We start from the raw sequence: 19,207 nt of genomic DNA, 5'->3' as shown, positions 1-19,207 counted from the left end.
TGTTCATGACATTCCCACTACCATATCAGAGCAGATGCCATCTCCACTTTATATTGTGGCATTGAAGAGTGACTTATTCATGGTGACAGAGATTAACATGACTCTGAGAGCAGTGGCTTTCCCATCAATTATGAGACATTTATTCACTACTATTCTATATTCAGTTTCCTGTATTGTGAACTGAATTATTTCAATGCCTACAAGAGGGTATCTGAAAATTTGTACTCATAAGACTTCCATGGGACACACCTGGCATTAGATTCAATTAAAGGCATACAAGGCAGGAAATGCAGCTTGCCAGAATGGCAGCATTGGGCATCCCTCTTCAGTAAGATGTCTTGTAGAAGTCCTCACTAATCAAGAGGAAAATCTCTGACTTTCAAGTTGACAGTTCAGGTGCAAGGAGATGGAAGCCATACATGTAGTTCATCTTGTCTTAGAAGCCTGTTGTCTTAGATAGGAACCTATATTTCTTATCAAACTGTTTGAGGCTTTAATTCCAGAGTCTCTGCAATGAGTTTGCCCAGCTATGAGAGACATCACATTCAGGAAGCCCACAGCTGCAGTTTCTCACTATATATCATTTATATATAGTTTCTCTCCTGCCAGATGTAATTTGTCATTTTTTTAAAAAATCATAACAAATATTGCCTGGTAGTAATATTTCTTACCTACCCCTTTCAGGTCTCCAGGGAAACAGTGCTACAAAGTTAACCCAAGGTCAAGTTTATTCATAAAGGACAGAAGATTTTGTTAATGCATTACCCATATTTATGTGGCTCTTTTATACTATTAGGTTTAGGTTAGAGGTTTAGTAGATCTTGGTTACTGACCAACTGACACATTTTCTCTGGTCTCTGACAAAATGAAGTAGATTACATTTAATTTAATAGCTTCAAAAAATATTTTGCAACCTTGCTATCTTATAAATAAAGTCCTCTTGTACCATATTCTGTGTTTATAAATATAGGTAGAAATGGAATTAACTCTTGGCATTTGCCCAATGGAACAGATAGGGGAGAGCACAGCCCCATGTTAGGAATTCCTACTGAGTTAAAATGTTGTAATCCAAAATGAAACAACCTCCAATCCATCATCTTAACTCTCTATTTACATCTCAAAAGACACAGATGAGGACAGATCTTTCCAGGCAGGAGGGAAATACAAGCGCATCCCAACAGTATTTCTCCCAGTTTAACTTTTTTTTTTCCATTAGAATGCCTTGCAATTCTGAACTTCATGGAGTATATGCATCGCTTAGCCACTGTACATTTAGGTTAAATTTATATTTATACCTCTAAAACTCTATATAATATATATTGTGATAGTCTCACTCTGTTGCCCATGCTGAAATGCGGTAATACAATCATGGCTCACTGCAGCCTCAAACTCCTAGGCTCAAGTGATCCTCCAGTCTTAGCTTTCTGAGTTGCTGGAACTGCTGGTGCACACCACCATTCATGTCTAACTGAAAGAACAAAAACAAAAAACAATTTTGTAGAGAGAGGATCTTATTATATTTCCCAGGCTGGTCTTGAACTCCTGGCCTTGAGTGATCCTTCTACCTAAGCCTCCCACAGCACTAGGATTATAGGCACCAGTTAACATGCCTGGCCAGTTATAATATCCATTATTTGAGGAAAAATGTTCATATGTTAAAATGTACACATTTTAAGAGTAGTATTCAGTAACAAATTAATATACCATTAACATTACAATTACAACATAGGCCACACTATTTTCTTTTTTTGAATTGGAGTCTCACTCCATCATCCAGGCTAGAGTGCAGTGGCATGCTCACAGTCACCCCAGCATCGGCCGGCTGGGCTCTGGTGATCCTTCTGCCTCAGTCTTCCAAGTAGCCCAAACTACAGGCATGCTCTACCATGCCTGGCTAATTTTTGATTTATTGTAGAGACAAGGTCTTGACAAGTTGTCTGGGCTGGTCTTGAACCCGGGGGCTCACACAATCCACTTACCTCAGCCTCCCCAAAGTGCTGCGATTACAGGCTGAGCCACCAAGCCTGGCCCCATTTTCAATAACAATGTAAGCCATATCATTGCCAAGATATAAAGCATTTTTGTGCCCCTTCCCTTGGCTCTTTTCTCCCCATCCTGAGACAAACACTTTTCTGATTTCTATCAATATCAATTAGTTTTACCTGTTTTGAACATTATATAAGTGGAATCATAAAATATGTACTCTTGTGTTTGCATTCTTTTGCTCAAGATAATGTTTTTGTGTATTATCTATGTTATTGAGTATATCAATAGTTCATTCACCATTGTATAAATATGCTATAGCTTGTTTACATTCTGCCTGTTGTTGGGCAATTATGTTATTTTCAGTTTTAAGCTATCATGAATGTAGCTGCCGTAAATATTTTTGAATTGTTTATGTACATGTTTTCATTTCTCTTCAGTAAATACCTAGAATGGAATTGCTGTGTCATAGAGCAGACATATGTTTAACATTGCAAGAACCTACCAAGCAATTTTCCTAAGTGCTTTTGCCATTTTTCACTATAGCAATTTATGAGCTATGTGTTTGCTCCATTGCTTGCATTAGGTGTTGTGAAGCTTTATTTTTAGCCATCCTAGTGTATGTGAAGCTTTTAGAAGAAAGAAACATGAGACTATCTTTGTGAACTTGAGGAAGGTAAAGATTTCTTAAGTGGGACATAGAAATTACTAACCATGATAGAACCAATGGAATAATTGGATTAATCAAAATGAAAAACCTCTATTTCTTGAAAGACACTGTTGAAAAATAAAAGCAAACCACACAATAGATATACTTGATAAAGGACTTTTGCCCAGAATTGATAAACAACTCTTATATCTCAATAATAAAAATATATGCAATTGAGATTTTAAAAGGTAAAAGACTTGAGTAAACATTTAAAAAAAGATGATATAAAACTACACAAGACATAAAAAGGTGTGTGATATTATTAGTTATCGATGAAATGAAAAATAAATAAAATAATTTTAGTGAAATAATGTGTAGGAAAGATTTTGAGTTATTTCAACTACAACATCGGAGTCACATGTTGATGTTTTGAAAAGTTCTTGTTCTCACTCATAAATGGACCTTGAACAATTATCATAATACTAAAAGAAAGGGATTGACAATAGTGGGAAACTGCCGGGGTGGGGGTGGGAGGATAGGACTGGCAATTGAGGGTAACTGCCAGGGGAGAGAGGGGCACACCTCATCAACAAGGGTACCTGCATAATGAACATTTGTATACCTAACCCTGAATTGTACCCCACATCTTTAAAATAAAGAAAAAATTAAATTAAATTAAAAAAGAGCTCTTGAGTCATCAGACTGACGATGTTCAGTATATTGCTGTTTGCAAAACAAAAATAAACATATGAACTTATGTTTATTAAGAAGTGTGTTTTAAGCATGTTACACCCCAACATAATAGTATGTTATTTATTTATAAATGTTTTATTAAGTTTTAGCTATGTTTTAAGAAATTGGTTGCAGGTTTGTGGTTGACATACACTGTATTATAATTTTAATTTTTTCCATGTAAAATAATGAGAATTAGGTTTCTTCAGTTAGTATTTTTGTATAAAACTATTCAAGGGAAGATTACTGAAATCAAGAGGGAGATGACTATACTTATTGACTGATTAATTGAATTTTACATTTATAGGAGGAAAATATTTGAATAACTATTATGCTTTTACTTTTATTTAGAAGTTAAATTTTTTTTTTTTTTTAAATTCAGAGTCTTACTCTGTTGTCCAGGCTGGAGTGCAGTGGCACACTCACAGCCACTGCAGCCCAGACTTGTTGGGCTCAGGTGATCCTTCCACCTCAGCCTTCCTAGTAACTGGAACTACAGGCGTGTGCCACCATTCCTGGATGATTTTTTTGATTTCTTATAGATACGTGGTCTCGCATGTTGCCCAGGCTGGTCTTGAATCCCTGGGCTCAGGCAATCCTCTCTCCTCAGTCTTCCAAAATGCTGGAATTACAGGTGTGAGCCACTGTGCCTGGTTAGAAGTTAAATATTTCTTTCTTTTTAAAATTTTGTTTTTATTATAAATATGTGGGGTACAATTCAGGGTTAGGTATACAAACGTTGATTATACAAGTACCCTTGTTGATGAGGTATGCCCCTCCCTCCCCTAACAGTTTCCCTCAACTACCAATACCACCCCCGCTCCCTTGACAGTTTCCCACTACTGTCAATCCCTTTCTTATAGTATTATAATTGTTCAAGGTCCATTATGAGTGAGAACATATGATACTCTGTTCTTTGTTTCTGTGATAGATTACTGTGTATGATCAACTCTAAATCCATCCAAGTTGCTGCAAAGTACATATGTTTGTCGTTCTTTATGGCTGCATAATATTCCATTGTGTATATGTACCACATGTTTTGAGTCCAGCTTCAATGGGCAACATGGTTGTTTTCATGTTTTTACTATTGTGAATAGAGCTACAACAAACATACATGCGAAGGTATCTTTTTTGTAGAATGATTTGAATTCCTCTGGGTGTATTCCCAATAGGTGAATTGCTGGGTCATATGGAAGGTCAATTTCTAGTTCTTTCCGAAATCGCCACACTGTCTTCCAAAGAGATCGCACTAGTTTGCATTCCCACCAGCAGTGTATAAGCATTCCTTTTTCTCTGCATCCTGGCCAGCATCTGTTGTTGTTTGTTTTATTAATGATGATCATTCTTACTGGGGTTAGGTGGTATCTCAATGTGGTTTTGATTTGCATTTCTCTGATGATGAGCAAAGCTGGACACTTTTTCACGTGTCTGTTTGCTGCCTGTATATCTTCTTTTGAGAAGTGTCTATTCATATCTTTTGCCCACTTTACAGGGCTGTTTAAATATTTCTTAAAACAATCTAACAAACCATCTAAATTTTGTCTAGGACCACCCCAGAACAAAGAATTATGTACACTGAATTTATATCAACAACTCAAAGTGATAGGTCAACTTTCAGAGGCTGCAAGGATTCTAAAAATTGCTAGGCTTCCAACTCATCTCTAAGTAGGTTTTTCCACTGTGGTATAACAGACGTTTGGTACAGATAATTCTTTGTCATGGGGCTTTCTGTGCATTGTGTGATGTTTGGCAGCATCTCTGGCTTCTATCCATTAGATGCCAGTTGTGACACTCTCAGTTGTGGCAACAGAAACTCTCTCTATACATTGCTAACTGTCCTATGGGAAGCAAACCCCTCTCTCCAACCCCACTGAGAACAATTGCTCTATAGTTTACCTTACCTACAGGTCCACTTCAAGAGCTAATGTATCTTTTCTGAATGCTCTAGACTTTGGTTGACCCAAGAATGGACGGAAAGTCTTTGGACTATACGGAAGAATATTGACTAGAATCATCTCAATTAAATTGGAATCAGAACTTGCCTCAGAGGGCAGGTCTGGTATGGAGAAAATAGCAATTGACTTTGTTAATTTCAATTTAGTGCTGAATGATTTTAGTCAATGATTTTTTTATTTTTATATATTTTTAAAAAATAATGCATGTTGTAGTTTCCCAAAGAGAGTTCTTAATCCTCTTAGAAATACAGTAAACTGGCCATTGCTTTGTTAAACTCTGGTGTGTTCACATGACTTCTTGAGCTATGACTGCCATGTTTCTTGGTTTTGTTCTCCTCCCCTACCTTGGGAAGGTGAATCTCTTCCCTCTCTCATTTACTCTCTAAATAAACTATATTTTCTAATAAAAAAAAAGAAATACAGTGAACTCCTTTATACCTATCAGTATAATTTTCTTAGGCCCTTAAGTCATACATACAAACCAGGCAACATTTTATTTTCCTGTAATTGACTTTAATTTTATTATGCTGTATTTCCTCTGATTGTATAAAACTAAACCTAATCATTTCCAGGTGGACATAGCCTTTGTCTTCAAGTTCAAAGTCATGTCAGTGCTGGGACTTACCTTTGTCTTGACCCCTTTAGTGTGGCATTCCTACTTTCAAGTTTATTTTTGACAGAATGGAAATGGGGGTTCAGGGAAGGACAGTGTCTGCTCTTTGGTGGTCATGATATTTGTCAGTCTTCCAGAAGGCCACCTTCTGAAATCTCTGCAATTGTGAAAGCCTCAGTTGCATTATTCATGCTTGCATTTAGGTTAAAAATTCAATTCCTTGGTTCCTCAAGTGTCTCTTTCAAGTAACTTCTGAGTTCTCCTTGGAGAAGTAGGAGATCTATTTGTCCCCTTCTCACTGGTGAGCTTAAGATAGGATCAAAGCTGTAATCAGAGACTTTTTGATGCTTGATGTCACACTCAGCCATGTGGAACTGTTCACCTAATAGGATTTTCACACAGAAGATTCACACTACCATTTTTGCTTTGATGCTGGGGCACCAAGTTGATGTGGTGGATCTAGAATACTACATTTTTCTGTGATATATTCTCTCTTTAAGTTATGCATCTAGGGGAGATTGAGATTTCTGTCCTCTTTGCATATGCACTTAATCCTTTTGCTGCTCCTTTTTGAATTATTTTCATCCTACCAGAAGCCTCTTATATACCTGGCACCTAAGCTTTCATGGAGAGAAATCATGTAACCTCTTTCTGCAAGTACTCTTCCAAACTCTTTGCTTTTTGAAGCTAAACATTGCTTTTTGAAGCTAAAAGCAAAGGGTATGACATTCTTTTTTTTTTTTTCTTGTTCTGCAGTAATTTTTTTCCCTGAGTTAGAAAATGCCTCAAAATGAATAGGATGAGGGAATGGTTTTGGGATAAGAAAATTACCACCATTAAAAAAAATACACTTCGTCATTTTTGTCACAACATATAAACATATTCCTTCCTCTCTTTTCCTCTGCTAGAGCCAATCAGTTGCCAGGAACTTCTTAATTTTGCTTTCTTAATTTATCTGACTCTTCTCATTCATTGCCATGGCTACCCCCTTCTACAGCATACCCAGCATTTTGCAATAGGTTGCAGGCTAGACTTGAGTCTCACGTCTTTATTTTTTGCATCCTTTCACACTGAATTTGGGTGAATCTTTCTAATCAATGGTACAAAAGCCTTTAGTGGCACCATATTACCTCTGAGATAAGTTATATGGACATTCTGCAAAACTGACATCAAACTATTTCATAAGACTGAACCCCCCTTTTTTCTTTTCATGGTGTCCGCCTTTCACTAGTGTAGAAGCAAACATTGCTTCTTCTACACTATGTTTCAGACACCATGCCAGGCACCAGCGAATGAATGAAAGATTTCAGTCACTCAGATGGGAAGATTCTTGATGGTGAGAACTGTGACTAATGAAGAACTAAGAAACTGGGGGAGTGCTAATTACTTTACTAGGTTTCATGCCTTTGCATTTTTTTCTAATTCAGCCAGGGCTGGGAAAGGAAGTCAGAGATTTCCCAGGGAAGGTGAAGAAGAGTTATTAAAGTAGAAAAGAACAAGAAGTGTGTTTCAGGCCCGATTCTCAGCATCAGTAAATAAATAGAGGTATGAAATATCATGGTACATGGGATAGCATTAATCTTTTGTTTTGACAGTCTCCGTTGGCAAAGTCCCTGTCTTACTGAAGAGAACCCACCTCCATTGCAGAGGCTGAAGATGCCAGCATGAAACTAGGGCATGGACCTGTGAATAAGGCTTCATCAACTGGATGAAGACTCCCCAGACTTTGAATTGACAGTAGTGACGCCATAAAACACAGACCACACAGAATCTATTCTGTTGAACCTAGCAACGGTGATAGGAGCTACATACTTTTTCCAGAGGCGCTAATGGCAGTACCGTATCCACCATCAGTGTGTTAGCAGTGCAAGCTGTAATTTCTGGGCCCAGAAACAGGGGTGGTAGAGTTTCCAGTGCACTAGTTCTGTGGCTTAATTTGAAACAGGATATTATTTAAATTTTGCTGCATTGTAAACCATCCCAAAACTAAATGTGAAGTGACAAAGACTCTTTTCTTGGCCAAACTGTAGACAAGTTCATCTGAGTTCTCTTTTTGACTAGGCCTCAACTAAGGCCTATAAAAACTACAGACTCTCAGCACAAATAATTTCGTTCTTTCCCCACATTCCACTCTTACACTAAAAGATTTGAACAAAAACTAATGTAGTCCTAGTAGCCATGTCTGCATCTCTAGAATGACCCTCCACCCCTTAAAGTACCTGCCTTAAAAATCTCAACATTGCCTAGGGCATTACTGTTTCTCCCAGTCCAAATCTGATAATAGATAAGTTCTTTTCATTTTTGGAGGGGGATGGGGAGGGTTTTTTTTTTTTTTTTTAAGTCAGAGTCTCACTCTGTCACCCAGACTGGAGTACTGTGGCATGATCCAGGCTTACCACAGTCTCAAACTCCTGGGCTCAATCTATCCTTTCACCTCAGCCTCCCAAATAGCTGAGTCCACAGGCCTACACCACCACACCCAGCTTTTTTTTTTCTTTTGTAAAGACAAGGTCTTACTACGTTGCCTAGACTGTTATACAACTTCTGTGTTCAAGCAATCCTCCTGCCTCGACCTCCCAAAATGCTGGGACTACAGGTGGGAGCCACTGTGCCACCCCAGATAACCTTCTAAACTCCTAAGATGGGAGTCTTAGAGCTGTTACCTTAGAAAACTTGCAGTTTTAATTCCTTTCTCTTCCCATTTGAGACATAGATCTTCTACCATCCAAAACTGTCTTTTCAAGGACCTGAGAACCATCTCTCTGCAATGCAAACATTTAGGGAAATACCTCCCTCTTCCTCTCTGCCTGATAGGTATTGTGCCGCTAATTTACAATATTGAAGACACATGAAGTTTGCTGCTCTTCCAAATAAGCACCAGTCAGCACAACCAGTCTCTGGTCAAGCTTCTACTCACTCCTCCACCTCCACTCCCTCAGTCTCCTTTTAAGATGTTCAGTCACCTCTGCACAAACGAAGGTTCAGTTCATGCCGGAACCTCTTCCCCCTTGCAATAATCATTACTGAATAATGTCTATACTGACTGCTTTAACTAGCGTCGGGACTTTAACACAAGTCATCCCAAAACTTATTAGCATATTTAGTTCATGATTTCGTGAAAATAGCAATTTGAACTGGATTTAACTGAGTAGCTTTGGGCTCACTCATGTTTGCAATTGGCTGCTGGTCAGTGAGGCAACTCTGTTTCTGTGGTACGGTTGACTATCAGCTGAGGCTATGGGGACAACTGGACAACATGTTCCCAGCAGGCCAACCTGGCCAGCCTGGGCTCATTCATATGACAGCTAAGCGGAGAGGAGAGGCCTTGTGATGCCTACATTCAGAAATGATACAACTGTCACTTCTGCTACCTTCTTTTGGTCAAAGCAAGTCACAAGACACACCCCAAATCCAAAGGCAAAGAAAGCCACTAAACACACTCGACCAATTGATTGAGGCAGCTTCAAAGTCACATTGTCAAGGGATGTGGATACAGGAAGAAAAGCGATGGTAACTGTTGCAAACTGTCTATCAACATTGTTCCTGGCTGTGTAGCCTGCAAGCTTGATTTTTTTGGACCAGGTTTTGGAGCCTCCTTTGAGCTTTCATAAAATCTTTTTTGATGTAAGCAAATGTAAGGTCACGTAAGATTATGATGTAAGGTCATTCTGTGGCTTATAATTAAATATCTTGTTGAATATGCTGAGTAACACACATTTTTTCCCTTTCTTTTTCCATTCACACAATGACTTTTCCCCACAATGTCCAGAGGAAGGCTGTCCAATAAAAGTATAATACATATAATAATATTATTATAATAATATATAAGCCACAGATTTAATTTTAAAAATTTTGTTAGTCTTATTATAAAAAGTAAAAAGAGACAAGTGGGGTTAATGTTAATATATGTTAATATGTTTTATTTAACTCAATATCTCCACGGTGTTATTATTTCAACTAACCAATATAAAAATTACTCAAGAGATACTGTACATTCTTTTTTTAATTTTGTTTTCAGAATCTGTTGTAAAGCTTATACTGTCAGTACCTCATAATTTGACTTAGCCAGATTTTAAGTCCTTAGTGGCTACACGTGGCTATCTTATCAAGGGCACTGTTTTGCCCAGAATGAGTCATTGTTAAGGACTGGATGACTGATTCACCAGTAAGGTGAATGGCATCACTGAAGAGAAGAAAACCATCATGTACTCACCATGAATTTTGTACCAAGCACTGTTAAAACCACTTTATGTAACATCTTATTTGGTTTTCCCACAGAGCAGAGTCTGAGATAAGCATTTGGGTGAATATACCTTATTTGAGAGATGCTTCCAGGAAGCCAATTAAGGGTCATTATTGAGCCAGTTATTGGGTAACTGGCTCATTTCTACTGGAGACTGCTCATGGACCTGTATTGTGTGAATTTCAGAATTTTCCCTCCAAAGGACAGAAGACTGAGGTTGAGAGTTTCTCTGGATGTTAATGCCCAATGCTTCTTGACTGTCCTGCAAGAAGCTGAGGAATCTTATCTTCAGAATGAGTCTTGAGGGAGAAAAACTGAGAAATAAGACACTCAGGGTAAGGTTTAGCCAGTATGCATGGGAATTGCCTGCCGCTAGTTGGAATTGGAATCAATGATGGGCCACGAACATGGCAAAACTTCTGCTGTGCATACATTGTATAGTTGTCTTAGTTGGTTTGATCTAGCTATAACAATATCATAAACTTACTGGCTTACGAACAATATAAACTTAATTCTTATATTTCTAGAGGTAGAGAAGTCCAACACCAAGGAGTCAGTAGATTTGGTATCTGATGAGGGCCTGTTTCCTGGGTCACAGAATAGTGCCTTCTTGCTGTGTTTTCACATGGTGGAAGGAAGAAACTCTGGTCTCTTTTGCCTCTCAAAAGGGCACTAGTCCCAGTCATGAAGGCTCCAACCTCATGACTTAATCATCTTCCCAAAACTCCACCTCCTAATAACATCACTTTGGGAATTATGCATCCATGTAAGAATTTTGGGGGACCCAACATATTTTGCAACAATATTTGGAAAATAGAAATTGTTATTTCAGTTTAAAGATAAAATAATAAAAATTCTAGTGCTATTTCAGATGACATAACTCATAAGTGATTGAGTGCATTTATACACAAATATGACTCTCCATAAGGTCCACAAAGAATACATATTTGGGGATTTTTCTCTTGTTGGGGGAAATTTTCAGAGATTATTTTCTTTACTGCGTGCTTATTTATTATTGCAGACATTCAGACAAATCTATAAAGTAGGTTTTTGTTGAAATATCCTTAACTATTTTTTTTTGAAAGAGTACCACCATAAACTTTACAACAGGGTCTCAAAAGAATGTGACATGCTATTTAAAAAATGTGCATTTGCTATTGTGCTTGATATATTTTTTTGACCTTCAGAAGGAAATTTTCAATAAATTCTGTCAGGTCACTTATTTCCACCATTCACTGCTGAATTTCTAGTGCAGAGCTCATTTTCAAGTCGATTATTAGTCCAACAGATCCTCCCTAAATGAAAGAGACTGAACACATCACAGATTGGACAGCACCCATTATCTGAAATAGCCGTAAGCGGCTTTAATGTTGGAGATTTAGTATAAAGGATTGTCCTCCTGGAAGACTGGCTATAGTTGTTTGTGGGGCAGAACAAATTATAAAATGATTATAGCTTCAGAGATGTATGTTTCAAAATGATTGCTTCACCAGTCCATAAAATTTCTGCTTTAAAAAAAAAATGGGTGAAATATGAGAGACTTAAGAGATTAGATCATTGGGATATTACTAAAAATGTCTTTATAGGGCCTGGATACAAGGCCATTGGAGTCTATAACTTAACAGGAATGCTGACAGGAAGTCATCAGTACAATGAAAGAAAGGCAAATTTAAAGATGAAAAAGAAAAGCTTTAAGAATGAAAATAGACCTAGCCTAGAAAAACAGAAGGTTAGCTAAGCTGTATTTTCCTCTGTATTTTCCTAACTGTATTTTCCTCTGTAGGGTCTGAAGGCAGGGGTGAGAGAGGTAGGTATAAGAGAACTTTTTCTTTTCTTGTATGTGCTACTGTATTAACTTCAATTTTTAAATGTACAATTTGTGCAACTAAAAATAATATTAAAACAAAATTACATTAAGAAACATACTTTTCAGCTTATTCCTGTTACTTTTGCTCTGAGCTAACTTCCAAGTCTAACAACATGCAGTAAATATTCACGAGAAATTCACTGAAGAGAGAATCTTCAAAATTTTTGATGTCGTCAGTAGTTCCATTTTGCAGGCAGAAATACATTTCAGCTTTGCCATGTTTTCTAAAAATGTAAATTTTACTGTTAAGTATGATTTTATGCCTTTCAGACTCCTTCTAGGCAGTGAAGGACACGGTGCCCTGTGCTAACAGGCACACAAAAAAATTTTTTTAGAAATCACAACTACAAAAAGCTATCTGAAACAGAGAAGTATCTGACAAATAAGAGGAAACTAGGTTTTTAATATTTTGTTATATCTCTTGATTAGTCTGTGTAAATATTTATTTAAAAATATTTGTTCTTATTGTGAAATCATACATGCTTTTTTGGAGTTATATTGGGTGTCTTGCTTAACCTGTTTCATTGGAATGACCTCTGTCCCCCACATTTGACTGAAGGAGTGGGGTTGGTTAGCCACCATATTTTGATCAGCTGGTTTCCCTCTCCTGGTTCCACCTGATTGAACCAAACAAAGAGACTTAATTCAAGCTGAGCCAATCAGCTTGCCTTTTGTGGATTTTATCTGAGAAACACAAAGACCCAGTCAGTTGATGGTGGTCTCTGGGATTACTGACTGAGACAAGAGCAGCCAGACTGGGAACTCAGATGCAGATACTCAGAAGGAAACATACAAGACAATGCATTCAGTGAAAGAAAAGACAAAGAATTGTTGTCTTGTTTTATCACTTTCAGATTTAAATTTCTTATGCGCCCTGGCTCTATACTTCCTTCCTTTGGTTATATGGAATAGTCCCCAATACTCATTTACTTAAGATAAATTAAGTAATACATTGAATTTTGATTTTTACAAAAAAAGTTTTAGAGAATATAGAAGTAAATAAAAATTGCTTGTAAAACCATAATCACTCATGCATTTCATTAGTCTGTTTTTTTATATGGAAGTGCTATAATCATGTTTCTATGTAAAGTTTCCTATTTTATTTTTCTTTTTGAGTTAGGGCCTAACCCTATCACCCAACAGGCTGGAGTGCAGTGGCACAATCAAAGCTCACTGCAGCCTCAGCCTCCTGGGTTCAGGTGATCCTTCTACTCCAGCCTCCCGTGTAGTTAGGACTACAGGCACACACTACCAGCTCTAGCTATTTAAAAAAAAATTTTGTAGAGACAAGGTCTCGCTATGTTGTGTAGGCTGGTTTCAAACTCCTGGGCTCAAACAATCCCACCTCGATCACCCAAAGTGCTGGGATTACAGACGTGAGCCACCACGTCCAGCCCCAAATTTCTGTCTTCATTACAAGATTATGAGCATTTTTTTCATTTTGTTACTTCCGACTCTGGTTAAATTAGTTTTTCACGGTATGCCCCTGTGTCGCTACATGTGCGTGGAATAAAAAGCACTACCTGGAAAAAAAAAATTCCACCTTGCTCATTGGTCTAATTTTCTTTTTTTTTTTTTGAGTTGGAGTCTCACTCTGTTGCCCAGACTGGAGTGCAGAGGCCACCCGCAGTCACCGCGGCCTCGCCTGCTGGGCTCTGGCGATCCTTCTGCCTCAGCCTTCCAAGTAGCCGGAATTACAGGCATGCGCTACCACGCCCGGCTGATTTTTTGATTTATTGTAGAGATGAGGTCTCGCTGCCCAGGTGGGTCTCGAACCCGCGGGCTCAGCAATTCACTCACCTCAGCCTCCCAAAGTGCTGGGATTACAGGCTGAGCCACCGAGCCCGGCTTTGGTTTAATTTTCAACTCATTTCTATGAACCACAAGTGGACATGTAATACTCTCCTGGCACCACATGGCGTTTTCCTCTTCTTTTACTTGCCCATAGGCTGGAATTTTTTTTGGGGGGGGTGGGGTCTTACTCTTTCGCCCAAGCTGGAGTGCAGTGGCACACTCACAGCCACCCCAGCGTCAACCTGCTGGGCTTGGAGAACCTTCTGTCTCAGCCTTCCAAGTAGCCAGAACTACAGGCATGTGCTACCACGTCCAGCTAATTTTTGATTTATTGTAGAGACGAGGTCTCACCAAGTTGCTCCGGCTGGTCTCGAACCCACAGGCTCAGGCAATCTACTCGCCTCGGCCTCCCAAAATGCAGGGATTACAAGCTGAGTTACTGAGGCCGGCTCAGAATTTTTTTTCTCTGCTTTCCCCAGTGCCTTCTCTCTTCTTAATTCTTTGCAGAAATCTTTGTTTTCCATTTTACTGGGGTAACAAAAGCCACCAGAAGACACTTCCTGCATGCTGCTGCCACCACAGCTATCCCCCTGCTTGCTCTGTGCCCGCAGACTCTGTTTTTGACACTAGTGGGGAGCTCTCCACATTCCTGGCTGAGGCCAATGTTCTCCACTCCCTCACCAGTTTCTATCCCTGCTTATGTGTTCAAGGACATCACATCAGCAGTAGGCAACTCTTACTTGCAACATTGTGTTTTTCTCTGTTGCTTGGTCATTTCCATGAGCTTATCCATGTTATTATTTTTCCTATCTTAAAGGGAACAATATTTTCCAGACTCTTTATCCCCTTTCAGTTACTGGATCACTTCTCTGATCTTGGGAAAATCAACTCTTCTGAATAGTTATATCTACTTGATAGCTGCAATTTGCTTGTCTCTCATTTTCTAATCAGGCACTCGTTCTCATAGCTCTTGCAAAACAACTCTTGTCAAATTGCTATTGACTTTCTTTTTTTTTTTTTTTTTTTTTTTTGAGTTGGAGTCTCACCCTGTCGCCCAGACTGGAGTGCAGTGGCTGCTCCCGGCCACCGCAGCCTCGACCTGCTGGTCTCCGCCGATCCTTCTGCCTCAGCCTTCCAAATAGCTGGAACTACAGGCGCATGCTACCACACCCGGCTAATTTTTTGATTTATTGTAGAGATGAGGTCTCGCCAAGTTGCCCAGGCGGGTCTCGAACCTGCGGGCTCAGGCAATCCACTCACCTCAGCCTCCCAAAGGTGCGGGATTACAGGCTGAGCCACTGAGCCCGGCTTGCTATTGACTTTCAAACAGCTAAAAGTAGTAACGGATTTTAGTATTCATCTCACTTGAACTATTGGCAGCCTTTGACAGAGGTGATCACTCTTCCCTTAATATTTTCTTCAACCGACTTTAGAACACTAAACTTTTTGTTCAGTTCCTGCTTTCCTGGCTCCTCCCTTTAAGGCTGCTTTGGTGGTCCCTTTATAAATGTATTTCTAGCCTCTAACCATTGGTGTACCAATGCTGGTTTCTTCTCTTTATTTTCTACATTCACTTTCATTATTAAGATATAATTCACATGGTGTATAATTCAACCATTGAAGTGTACAATTCAAGGACTTTTAGTATATTTACACTCACTTTCTCGGTTATCTCGCCTGGTATGATGGTTTTAAATATTATCTATATCTGGTTTTTTTGGTGGAAAAAGGAAAATAAATAAACACTGTCTATATATTAAGATTTTTTTTTTTTTTGAGTTGGAGTCTCACTCCATTATTTATTGTAGAGATGAGGTCTCACCAAGTTGCCTGGGCTGGTCTCGAACCCGCAGGTTCAGGCAATCCACTCACCTCGGCTCCTCAAAGTGCTGAAATTACAGGTTGAACCACCGAGCCTGGCCTAAGAATTCTTAAATTGACTTCTTACATCCAGATCTCTCTCCTGAACTCCAAATTCACATACTCAACATCTTATTCACAATTTCATCTTGGCTATCTAGTAATCATCACAAATTCTTAAAGTTAAATGGTCCCAAGACTCAAATCTTGAAACTCTTCTTCTTTTTTTTTTTTTTTTTGAGTCAGAGTCTCATTCTGTCATCCAGGTTAGAGTGCAGTGGCATGCTCATGACTATCGCAACCTTGACCTGCTGAGCTCAGGCAATCCTTCCACCTCAGTCTTCCAAGTAGTTGGAACTACAGGTGCATGCCACCAAACCCAGATAATTTTTTGATTTATTGTAAAGATGAGGTCTCAACAAGTTGCCCAGGCTGGTCTTAAACCCAGGGGCTCAGGCAATCCTCTCACCTCGGCCTCCCAAAGTGCTGGGATTATAGGCGTGAGCCACTGTGCCTGACTCTCCTTTTTTTTAAAAAAGACATCATTAAGATATAATTCACATGGTGTACAATTCAACCTTTGAAGTGTGCAATTCAAGGACTTTTAGTATATTTACAGAATTGTTCAACCATTGTCATAATCAATTTTAGAACATTCTCATTATCCCTCCCACAAAATCCATACCTTTTACCTGTCACGCTCCCCGCCCCAACTTCCCCTTCATACCATATACTATGTGGGCTTTTGCATGAATTCCTTTCACAGATTGTAGGCAGGATAGCTGCATCATGTTAGGTGAAACCACCCCCTTGTTGTTGTCTTTATTTGGAAATTAAGTGTGCTTTAAGGAGATCTGTATGGGTGCAAGTTGACAAGGGGTGAACTTGCAGACTAATTTTAGGTGTCAACTTGACTGAATTAAGAAATACCTAGAAACCTGGTAAAGCATTATTTTGGGTGTGTCTGTGAGGGTGTTTCCAGAGGTGGTTTCAATTGACCTTTGATCAACATGGATTTGAAATGCAAGGGTCCATCTATACATGATTATTTCTGCTTCTGATACTTCCAAGAAAGCAATTAAATCCCTCTTCTTCTTCCTCCTCAGCCTACTCCATGTGAAAATTAAGATAAAGACCTTTATGATGATCCACGTTCACTTAATAAATAGTAAATATATTTTCTCTTTCTTTAATTTTCTTATTAACATGTTTTTTACTTTAGTTTACTGTAGCTTACTTTATTATCAGAATGCAGTATATAATACATACAGCATACAAAATACGTGTTAACCAATGGTTTATGCTATCAGTAAGGTTTCTGGTCAACAGTAGACTGTTAGTGGTTCAGTTTTCATGAATCAAAAGTTATACGTAAATTTTCAACTATGTGTGTATGTGTGAAGGGGGATTGGTGCCCCTAACCCACACATTATTTAAGGGTCAATTGTAGTACGTGAGTCTAAGTGAAGTAGGTGGGGGGGATGATCTTCCCTCTATGTTGGTAGACACCATCTTATTGGCCAGGGACCCAGAGAGAACAAATGCAGAAGGTGAACTGGTTTCTCTCTGAGAGCTGGGAACTACTTGTCTTCTGCTGCATTGTACATCAGAACTCCATGATTGCTGACCTTTGGGTTTCAGTTCTTACACTGGTCCCCTTCCTTCCCAGATTCTGAGGCTTTCAACTTCAGATGGAGTACACCATTGGCTTTCCTGGTTCTAAGGCCTTTGAACCGGAACTGACCCCACTACTAGCATCCCCGCACCTGCAACTTGTAGACAGCCTGTCATGGGACTTCTTAGCCACCATAATTGCATGAGTCAATTACCCTAATAAATCCCCTCTCGTATATCTGTATACATGTTCTGTTGGTTCTGTCTCTGGAGAACACTGACGAAAGCAGATTTGGTATAGGGGAAGTTGAATACCATTCCTTCTTACTGTATTCCGTATGACACAATGGAAGAGATGTGTAAGATTGGTCCTTCACAAAATGATTGTGATAAATTATTTGTACAAAGCTATTTCATAATGAAAGATGAAATTTTAAAAAATTAATTATTATTGGTGCTGCGAAAGCAGAAAATTGCCTAATTGCGACAGTTGAGTAATAGCCAGACTTTCAAATGGACAACATAATGCTTACAGAATTTGTAGACCACAACCACTTTTCAAGTAGAAGTGCAGTGAGTGTTTCAAAGAACACAGAAGTGAAAATGCAAGTGAAAAATACAAGCAATCTCTCCTGTCAGATGGCTCAATCATGTATGATTTCTGCTCTTTTACATATAACACCGATTTGCTGTGCTGAGTATTTCATCTTTGCATTATTTATAGTACTGAAGGTAGAAATTGTGTATAGACTTTTAGAGAGTTTTAATTTGTTTTATGATTTTTTTTTTTTTTGCAAATGTGACTCCATGAAAGTGCATTATCACAATGTTGATAATGCTTTGTGTGTAAGCATTGTGTTTATATATAAAAACTTGGAAACATCTTTAGTAAATGAAGAGATGCCTTTTTGTACATCTGCATTTGTGAAAGAAAATCTCTTGAGATATGAGCTCTTTGGGCAATTGCATATGCAGTGAGGGGCCCTCATTGTTTTTAATTCATCTTGTCAACAGACTTAGGTTGTTTCTCACGGTATTTCAGATGACCACAGTTATAAAGTTGGGTGCACATAATCATCAACCATCAGGATATGCATTTATACATTTAACTTTTAGTTATATTTATTTATGAATATGCTTCATCTCTTCATAACTGCCACACACATGTGATTATTGCTAGTACACCTGAGTGTTTATGTTTGCAAAAATATGTATGTTATTATTGCCTATTTTAATGTTTAAAGTAGCCTATACAATGTTCTGACATGTTTTTATATGCTTCTCAAACAAATCTTTAAAAAATGTGAGGAATGCCTTTAAAATTTTTAAAATTAGTTTTTAAAATTAGTTTTTCCAGAATTATCTTTTCAGGATTTTGGTCTTTTAAGATTGTGATTTTTGGTATTTTGGCATTCAGGATTGTATCTTTTAGATTTATGACCCAAATCTGTTCTTTTGTGATGTGTTTCTTGTGCTTAACATATTTTCAACATTCACCCACATTGTAGTATGTATGACTACTTTATTCTTTTTAATTTCCAAATAACAGTCTACTGTATGGCTACATTATATGCATTCATCAATTGATGGTAAGTAGGGTTGTTTCCTTCTTTGGGCTATTATAAATAATCCTGCTACAAATATTAATGCACAAGATTTTGTGTGGACGTATATCTTCATTTTTCTTGAGTACATACTTATGAGTAGAATTGTCAGATCATAGGGTAACTCTATGTATAACTTTTTGAGGAGTTGCCAGCCTATTTTCCAAACTGATTTGGAACTCTTTTTTTTTTTTTTTTTTTCATTAATCAGTATTTTTTATTATGGTTTTGTGGGGTACAGTTAAGGATTAGGTGTACAATGACGTTTCATTCAGGCACCCTGTAAATAAGAA

The sequence above is a fragment of the Carlito syrichta genome, unplaced genomic scaffold (genome assembly GCF_000164805.1).
Source record: "Carlito syrichta isolate Samal-C Ts95f unplaced genomic scaffold, Tarsius_syrichta-2.0.1 Scaffold315466, whole genome shotgun sequence".
In the NCBI taxonomy this organism is placed as follows: Eukaryota; Metazoa; Chordata; class Mammalia; order Primates; family Tarsiidae; genus Carlito; species Carlito syrichta.
The sequence above is the reverse complement of the archived record's forward strand: the minus strand, read 5'-3'. Positions refer to the sequence as shown.